This window comes from Orcinus orca, chromosome 1 (genome assembly GCF_937001465.1).
Source record: "Orcinus orca chromosome 1, mOrcOrc1.1, whole genome shotgun sequence".
Classification (NCBI taxonomy): Eukaryota; Metazoa; Chordata; class Mammalia; order Artiodactyla; family Delphinidae; genus Orcinus; species Orcinus orca.
This window is the reverse complement of record NC_064559.1, coordinates 59,258,023-59,266,062: the sequence shown is the minus strand read 5'-3', so window position 1 is coordinate 59,266,062 and position 8,040 is coordinate 59,258,023.

Genomic DNA, 8,040 nt, shown 5'->3' with positions numbered 1-8,040 from the left:
TACTTAATAAGAGTTTATTTATGATCACATATATGTTACTTTTGGAGGACCTTTACATAGAATACATCACTCTTCTTACAAATAAGATCTGATTAGTTTTATTTATAATATTTGGGTTACATTTCAGCTAGATCTAAAATTCGTTTGAAGGAATTTACAATAAAAACACCTATATAATAGCATTTAAGATAATCATTGACATTTTCAAAAAACAAGTGTCGAGGAAGAAAAGTATATCTCCCAAGTAGATGAAAAGTATTGTAATGACTGGACCTTGTATTTAGCTCTAACCATACAAATAAGCAAGGCAAAAAGCAAAACAATATTTAATCTTGGTCATCTGATAAAAGAAAGCATGCTGGCTTGTTAGGAGAGACAAACATTTGCTTAAAACTGAACTTTAAAAATGTCACAAGCAATTCAATGTCAATAGACATTGAGCAACATAATAAACACCTGGTTATAAAGCAATCGCTACAGCCATTCTTTGCACAAATTGTGCTTTGGGAGATTAAACTGTGCCATAAGCCCAGAACAAGACCTTCAAAGAGAGGGAAAATCTCAGAGACTCAAGATTTAGACAAATTTCTCCTCTTATTCCTCCAAAGCCTTTTGTGGTCATCACTCTTCACATTGGCCTGGATTTCTCTCTCAAGTGCCTGGAACAATGTGATGGCAATCCTTATCAGTGGAAACTCTTTAAAGGCCATTGAAATGACACCAGCATTTAAATACAAGATTTTTTTTTCATTGCTCCTATAAGCAGATTCCTTTGAAAAAAATTGCAGAGGGTATATATACTTAGTTATTGGTTAAAAACTGATTACTTTTCTAATTATTAAAGATTATTTGCAAGCCATTCTATTATTAATAATAATAATAGAATTTATCAAGACTTTATAGCAAAAGTAGGCAAACTACTGCCACATAGGTCAAAACCAGCCCACTACCTATATCTGTAAATAAAGTTTTACTGGAACACATCCACACCTATTCTTTCATTGACTGTGGCTGCTTTCAAGCTACAATGGCAGCACTGAGTAGTTGCAAAAGAAACAGTATGGCTCAACAAAACCTAAAATTTTTACTATCTGGCCCTTTACGGAAAGTTTGCCAATCCCTGCTTTCTAATGTGCAAAGCATTGTCCTAGTTGTTTTTTCATAACTCATTCATCATTACCACTACCTGGTGAAATAACTATGGTTGTTATCCTGTTTCTACAGTGGAAGATTGGGAATCAATTGTCAGGTTGAGGCTGAATCAGTGGGGAAAAAACTAGCACCATTAGGACAAAATGGTTACTAAATTTATATCCTTGAAAAGTTTTAGAAAGGAGATGATCCCTTGAAATCATTCCAAGTATTCTGATATCTTTTTAAAACATAAATAGTTCACTTCAAGAGCCTGAGATTGACTAAGGAAGACTCATTCAAGTCTATTCCTTTGCCTCCATACATCCTGAAACATGAAACTATCCTAGACTAACCATCTAGGATAGCTTGTTCCAAACTGTGATCCACAGAGATATTCTCTGCATCAGAATATCTCAGGGAGTTCACAGAAGTGCAGATTCCTGAATAAGATGTAATGATAATTCAGACCTGCTGAATCAGAACCTCTGCTGGAATCTATAGTCTTGATAATTTCCCTGGAGGATTCTTGTGCACATTAAATTTAGGAACCATTGGTTTGAGGCTTCTGGAAAAAAAAAAAACCTGCTGCTTTCAGAGATTAGTCCATCACTTTTTCCACACCTCGGGGCCAAATTCCTCCTTAGGTTCAGCCTTAGTGTTTCTTGCTGTACAATGTTTGTTCTTCTCCTGTCAAGGCTCTTAGCTAGCTACCATCTTCTTGCAAAATTTCTCCCTGTGATGGTTCCCTTTCACTAAATTTTATTTTAACTATCCTTTTCTAGATGATAGCTCCTTGATTTTCTATTCCCAAAGCCAAATGTTTCACATTTGTTCTTTGCAGAGAGATAAAGATTTTTTTTAATAAAACTCTTGGACCAAGTAATAAAGATTTTAAAAGCTTAACTGAGGTAGAATCCAGCATTCACATTATAATAAGGATGGCAAAGGAAGATTCTTCCTTATAACTAGTCTTTCATCCTGGAAGATGGTGCTACTGACCTGCAACCCCCAGTAAAGAGCGTTTGGCTATTTCCTGGGAGGGAGAATGTGTTTACACAGAACATACCTCACTTTCTTGTCCAGTCTGCCTTATGACCAGATCATGGATCAAAGAAGCTAAAACAAAGGCTCCTGAGATTAGATTCTACTTAATTCAGGTTGGATGCCAGAATGAGATTAAACATGCAAGGGTTTTATTAAGGAAAATAACTGTATGAGAGAAAAGAGGGAGAGTGCAGGAAAAAGCTGAAACAGCTATCAAACTACAGTGCAAGTCTGACCCTGAGTGAAGGAGAGAGGGAAGAAGGGTGGATAGAAACACAGAAACATTATAGACTGTTGTGCAGTCTGAAGAGGATTCGGCAGAGCCGCTGGGGAGTCCTCAAGCCATCGGAGAAGCCCTAACTCTCCTATGAATGATCTGCTTCAGTCTCTCCGCCGTGTCATCACTGACTGAAAGCAGCTCATGGGAAAAGGGGCCTGAGCACAAGCATAGCAAGGCATCTCAAGTACAGCAGCTAAGACCCTTGGTTAATTATACCCCCTATAGTTAGAGATCCATAAAGCACATTCTCAAGGTTACCAGAGGCTCATAACATCATTTGAATCATAGTTTTTAAATTAGTTTACCTAGTTCATCATCAGTTGCTTCCATAGCCAGCTCTTCCATGCGCCCTCACCTTGCTCCAAAACTTCCAGTCCCTAGAAGCCAGACTTGAAGTTTATGACAGCACCAACAGAGAGAAGCTACGGAATCCTTTCCTGCTGACACTTGACTCCTTTTCTCAAGAACCTTCAGTGGCTTCCCATCACTTCCTTTGTTGTTCAAGATCCTCCATACTGGCTGTAACCTACCTTCCCAGCCTTCCTCCCACTGTGATGCCCTCACACCTGCTCTCCAGCACACTCTGCACTGCCTCACTAGCTGCCCTTACTTCATGCTATCTGCTCTTGCTTCCCCAGCCTCTCGTAGTTAAGATCCCATCCTTCCTGCAATGCTAGGTCAAATACTATTCTCCATCAAGCTTTCCTCAGTCCCTCCAGCCAAAATACATCTCCTTCGCCTCTGTATTACCAAACCACTTTGTTTTAATCCTGCAATAGTGTTTACACTCTTGCCTTCTATTAGGTTACTTTTGTAGTCCCTAAAGAAGTCACTTCCGCTTTCTGGGATTTAGTTTTCTTATCTGAGCATAAAAGAGGGGGTCAGATAATCACTAATGCCCATCAGATATAATATTCTATGACTTTATCATAATTCCTTAACTGTCAATTTCTTAATAATGGTTAAATAGGATGTCTTTTGTATCACGTTCACTGGCACTAATGGCAAAGGTGACAATTTTGTGCCTAGGAGCCACAAAATCCAGCTCCCAGAAAATACAGAGATTAGGATAATTTGGCACTCTTCAGAGTGAAGCAATAATAGGAATTTTACTTTGGAACCAAAAGATCACTGCAAGTCACTGGGTCATTTTAGGGGTGGGAGAGACTAAAGAGAATGCTCTCAGATAAGAAAACAGAGGTTCAAAGAAGTCGGGTTACCATCCAGGGCCACATGGCTAGTCATGTCTCCTGAATACCAGCTGGTATTGCTTCCACTATCAGTTCAAACAAACTGCAGTAAGGATTGGCTGCTTTACCTGGTGGATGAGAAGTATCTAAAACTTGTATTTTTACACCTAGATGTCCATCTACATCTGCTACATATTCTGGGAGAGGAACTTCAATTATAACCATTAAACAGAGTTTTATTGTTAGACATTTCTATACTTTGGGCTACTGGCCAGTAGAAAGTAACTGATTCTCTAAGGTCATCAATATCTCTTAATGTTGAATTATTTCAAGTCTAGCAACCTAAGGAAACTGGATAAAATAGTAAAAAGTCATTATTTACTGATCGTCTATTATGTTCTAGATATTATAAAGAATTTGATTTTATTTCATCATATTTAATCCTCATAACCCATTTTATGCATCAGGAAATTGAGACAGAGTGGTAAAATGGCTTTCCCAAGTTATGTGGCTTATAAGTAAGCCCAGCTGGGTTTTACTGCCAGAACTGCCTGACTCTGCAGCCTGTGCTAAATGATGGTGTGCAGGATGATGAATCAATTTTTTAAAAAATCATTTATTATTTCTTCGTCTTCCAATGTCTGTCTTATATCCAAGGTAAAATATCGTGTTAATCAATTTTATTCCCTCTCTACACACCAAAAATGGAGCTAATCACCAGGAGAACTAAGAAGGTGATGAAATACAAGTTGTCAAAGAAGGTTCAAAAATGGTTTTAATATGTTTGTGTCTAATACAATAATAAAAAGTTGTATGAATGACTACATTACTAAATATATTAATTTAGGTATTAAGGTATCTAAATAAGAATGGGAACCACATTTGTTTGAAAAAAATATTCTCACAAGTGCCAAGGGGGAAAAAAAGAGAGACTTCAGTTTTGGGCAGAATAGGGTTCTTCAGGAGAAAAGGTTCAAGTTATTTAAAAGAGGATGGAAGGAAAGAAAATAAGAACAAAAACAAATAATAGAGCCAGCAGAATCGCAGAATGCTGGGTAGGGTGCAATGCAAACTCTCCTTGTGATTCCTCAGTAAAGTTACTGAACACAAAAAACACTGAGTTGAAGGTGGACATTTTGCAGAATAGAGAAGGAGCCAAGCCCCGCACTTATATTGCTTTGAGACAAAACAACAGCACAGAGGCCAATGCAGATATAGAGAAGACCATGCTATTTCTAGGAATACCAAGATGAGCAAGAAAAACAGATGCAAACTTTTAAGATTTAGATTGAGTTCTGTAGTATTTACAAAGCACTTCCACAATTATTATCTCACCTAATCCTCACCACAACCTCGTGTTTTAGGCAAAACAAGGATGATTATCCCACTCTGCAGAGACAAATACTAAGGAAACCTGACTTCTTGCTAGTGTTCTTCCTGCTTCACCCCACCACTGCTATTCTAGATATGTCACCATGTAAGTATTGCCCATTAATTACAAACTCCTTAGGCGGTTACAAAATAGCACCTTAGGGCTTCCCTGGTGGTGCAGTGGTTGAGAGTCCGCCTGCCGATGCAGGGGACACGGGTTTGTGCCCCAGTCCGGGAGGATCCCACATGTCGCGGAGTGGCTGGGCCCGTGAGCCATGGCCGCTGAGCCTGTGCGTCCGGAGCCTGTGCTCCGCAACGGGAGAGGCCACAACAGTGAGAGGCCCGCGTACCGAAAAAAAAAAAAAATAGCACCTTAAGTAATATGACAGTTTCTAAGTCACTGTTGCAGATTTTCCCACAAAATTCTCATCAAGCTACAAAGACATTTAAGGGAACTTGAAGTCGCTGCTATTTGCTCTAGTCCTTAGATGGTAGAGGTTTGAGTCACTGATTCACCACTGTTGACAGAGAAAAGACCCATTTCAAGCAAAATGATTGGCCTTAAGTAGGCATGGTACTATTTCTACCTCTCCTTTCAGTGCTACTCTTCTGCAGGTGTATTCTCACAAAAAGAAAAAGAACAACCTCAACATGCAAGAGACTTAGGGAATTAACCCACTTTAGAAGATGTATATTTTTTTAAAAATCTATTGAGAATGGCATAGGGAGCTTCTTGATGCTCTGGGTGGAGGGGGGCGGTGTTGAAGGGTAAGGAGTTGTGGTTGTTTTAAGTTTTTTTAGAGGGAGAAAGAAAAAAATTGCACTGGGTAGGTCCAGTTTACAACTGTGACTAAAACGAAGTAAATTCTATGCTCTCTTTCAACTTTAAGATTCTATGGCTGTAAATATGAATCAGAGCAGGGGAAGAAAGGAAGAGAGGTAAGACTTCAGAAGATGATTTAAAGGGACTTCCCTGGTGGCACAGTGGTTAAGAATCCACCTGCCAATGCACAGGACACAGGTTCGAGCCCTGGTCAGGGAAGATCCTACACGCCACGGAGCAACTAAGCCCATGTGCCACAACTACTGAGCCTGCACTCTAGACCCTGAAAGCCACAGCTACTGAAGTCCATATGCCTAGAGCCCGTGCTCCACAACAAGAGAAGCCACCGCAATGAGAAGCCTGCGCACTACAACAGAGTAGCCGCTGCTCACCGCAACTAGAGAAAGCCCGTGCGCAGCAATGAAGACCCAATGCAGCCAAAAATAAATAATAAATAAATTTATTTTTTAAAAAAGGAACTCAACCCAGTAAAATTTTAAAAATAAATAAAAATAAACAATTTCATTAAAAATAAAAAGATGATTTAGAAATACAATGAAGGAACAAGCAACACCCCTCTAGTGCAACAGTCATTACAAGATAGGTATGATGCATTAACAACTAATTCTCAAATCTCAAGACCTTGAAATAAGACAAAAATTATTTCTCTTTCATGCTATGCATCCATTGGCAGGAAGGCTCTGCTCATCATAGTTACTCAGGCATCCAGGCCTGAGTTACATAATTTTCCCAAGATTAAAAGTAACTGGCGAAAACTTTACTTAAACCCAGGTCTTGTGACTCCAAAGGCTATGCTCCTCCCATATATTTGTCATATTTCCCAAGTGCCAGGGCAATCATCTGTGCTCAGGAAGGCTTTAAAAATTGGGAGATTGGGATTGATATGTACATGCTACTATATGTAAAATAGATAACTAATGGGGATCTACTGTATAGCACAAGGAACTCTACTGAATACTCTGTAATGACCTATATGGGAAAAGAATCTTAAAAGGAGTTGATATATGTATATGTATAACTGATTCACTTTGCTGTACAGCAGAAACTAACACAACGTTGTAAATCAACTATACTCCAATAAAAATTAATTTTAAAAAACAATAAGAATAAAAATAAACAGAAAAAATTGAATTTAATAATGTAGGTGATGTATGATTTTAAAATAATAATGATTGTCTCTAAATGAGAAATGGATCAAAACACTTAAAAGTGAATCTTTGGTGTAGCAGTTGTTGTCATGATTGCTTTATTGTATTTATTCCCTCCCCTTTGAAGAATGAAATCTATGAATAATGAAGATGCTGCTGTGACTCCTTAAAATAATTTCTGTTTTGCAGGGAGAAGAGTAAGTCTAAAGTACATATCACCAGTGTTTCTCTTAGCATGTCACTGTTGCAATTAATCAAGTTAAAATATAAACAATGGCTAACCTTAGGTTCCATATTCTGCGTAACATTCCTTATCTCCTAGACAGGGTTCATCCAGTATACTGGGGACTCCTAGGCCAACACTGGCTCAGGATTATCCATTTAGATTTCTGCAAGCTTGAGTCCTAACTGTGGCCAGGACTTGGCACCAGGAATTTCAAGTACATAAAGTAAATAACAAGATATAATCTCTGATTCCTTTGGATTAGGGAGGTGGGGGCCAGATTTTTCCTGTTTTGTTATTATGCTTCAGGACAGAATCACCTCACCAGAGTGCCACTCTCTCAGTCTGTGGAGGAGCTATAAAGCCACTCCCTGCCCCAAAGTACAAAGAGAGCGGTAAATGCTTGAGTACTTGTAACGGGACAGTAAAGTCAGATATTATCAAGTCTTCTGTGTACACTGGTAAGTACATTGCTGGTCAGACTACTAAGTGGTTAATCAAAAGGGAAACTTAGATTCCTAATGCAAGGGGAAATCAGTCATTTTTCTTAAGTGCTTCCACTAATAGCTTCTGACATGGTGTCGGACAATGCTTTGGGGGTTTGTCTACCAAATGATGGCATTTGACACAAGCTGGGAGGGAGAGGCAATCCACACTTTCAGATCTGACTACTTTGTGTTGGCATGTTGTCTTCTTTCCTGTTGTTAAAAGTGCTCCATTCTACGCATTATGACAAAATTTCTTGATTCTCATACTGTTGTCAGTTCTTTTTGCTAATTCTGCTCACAGCTGAATTCACAAGATTA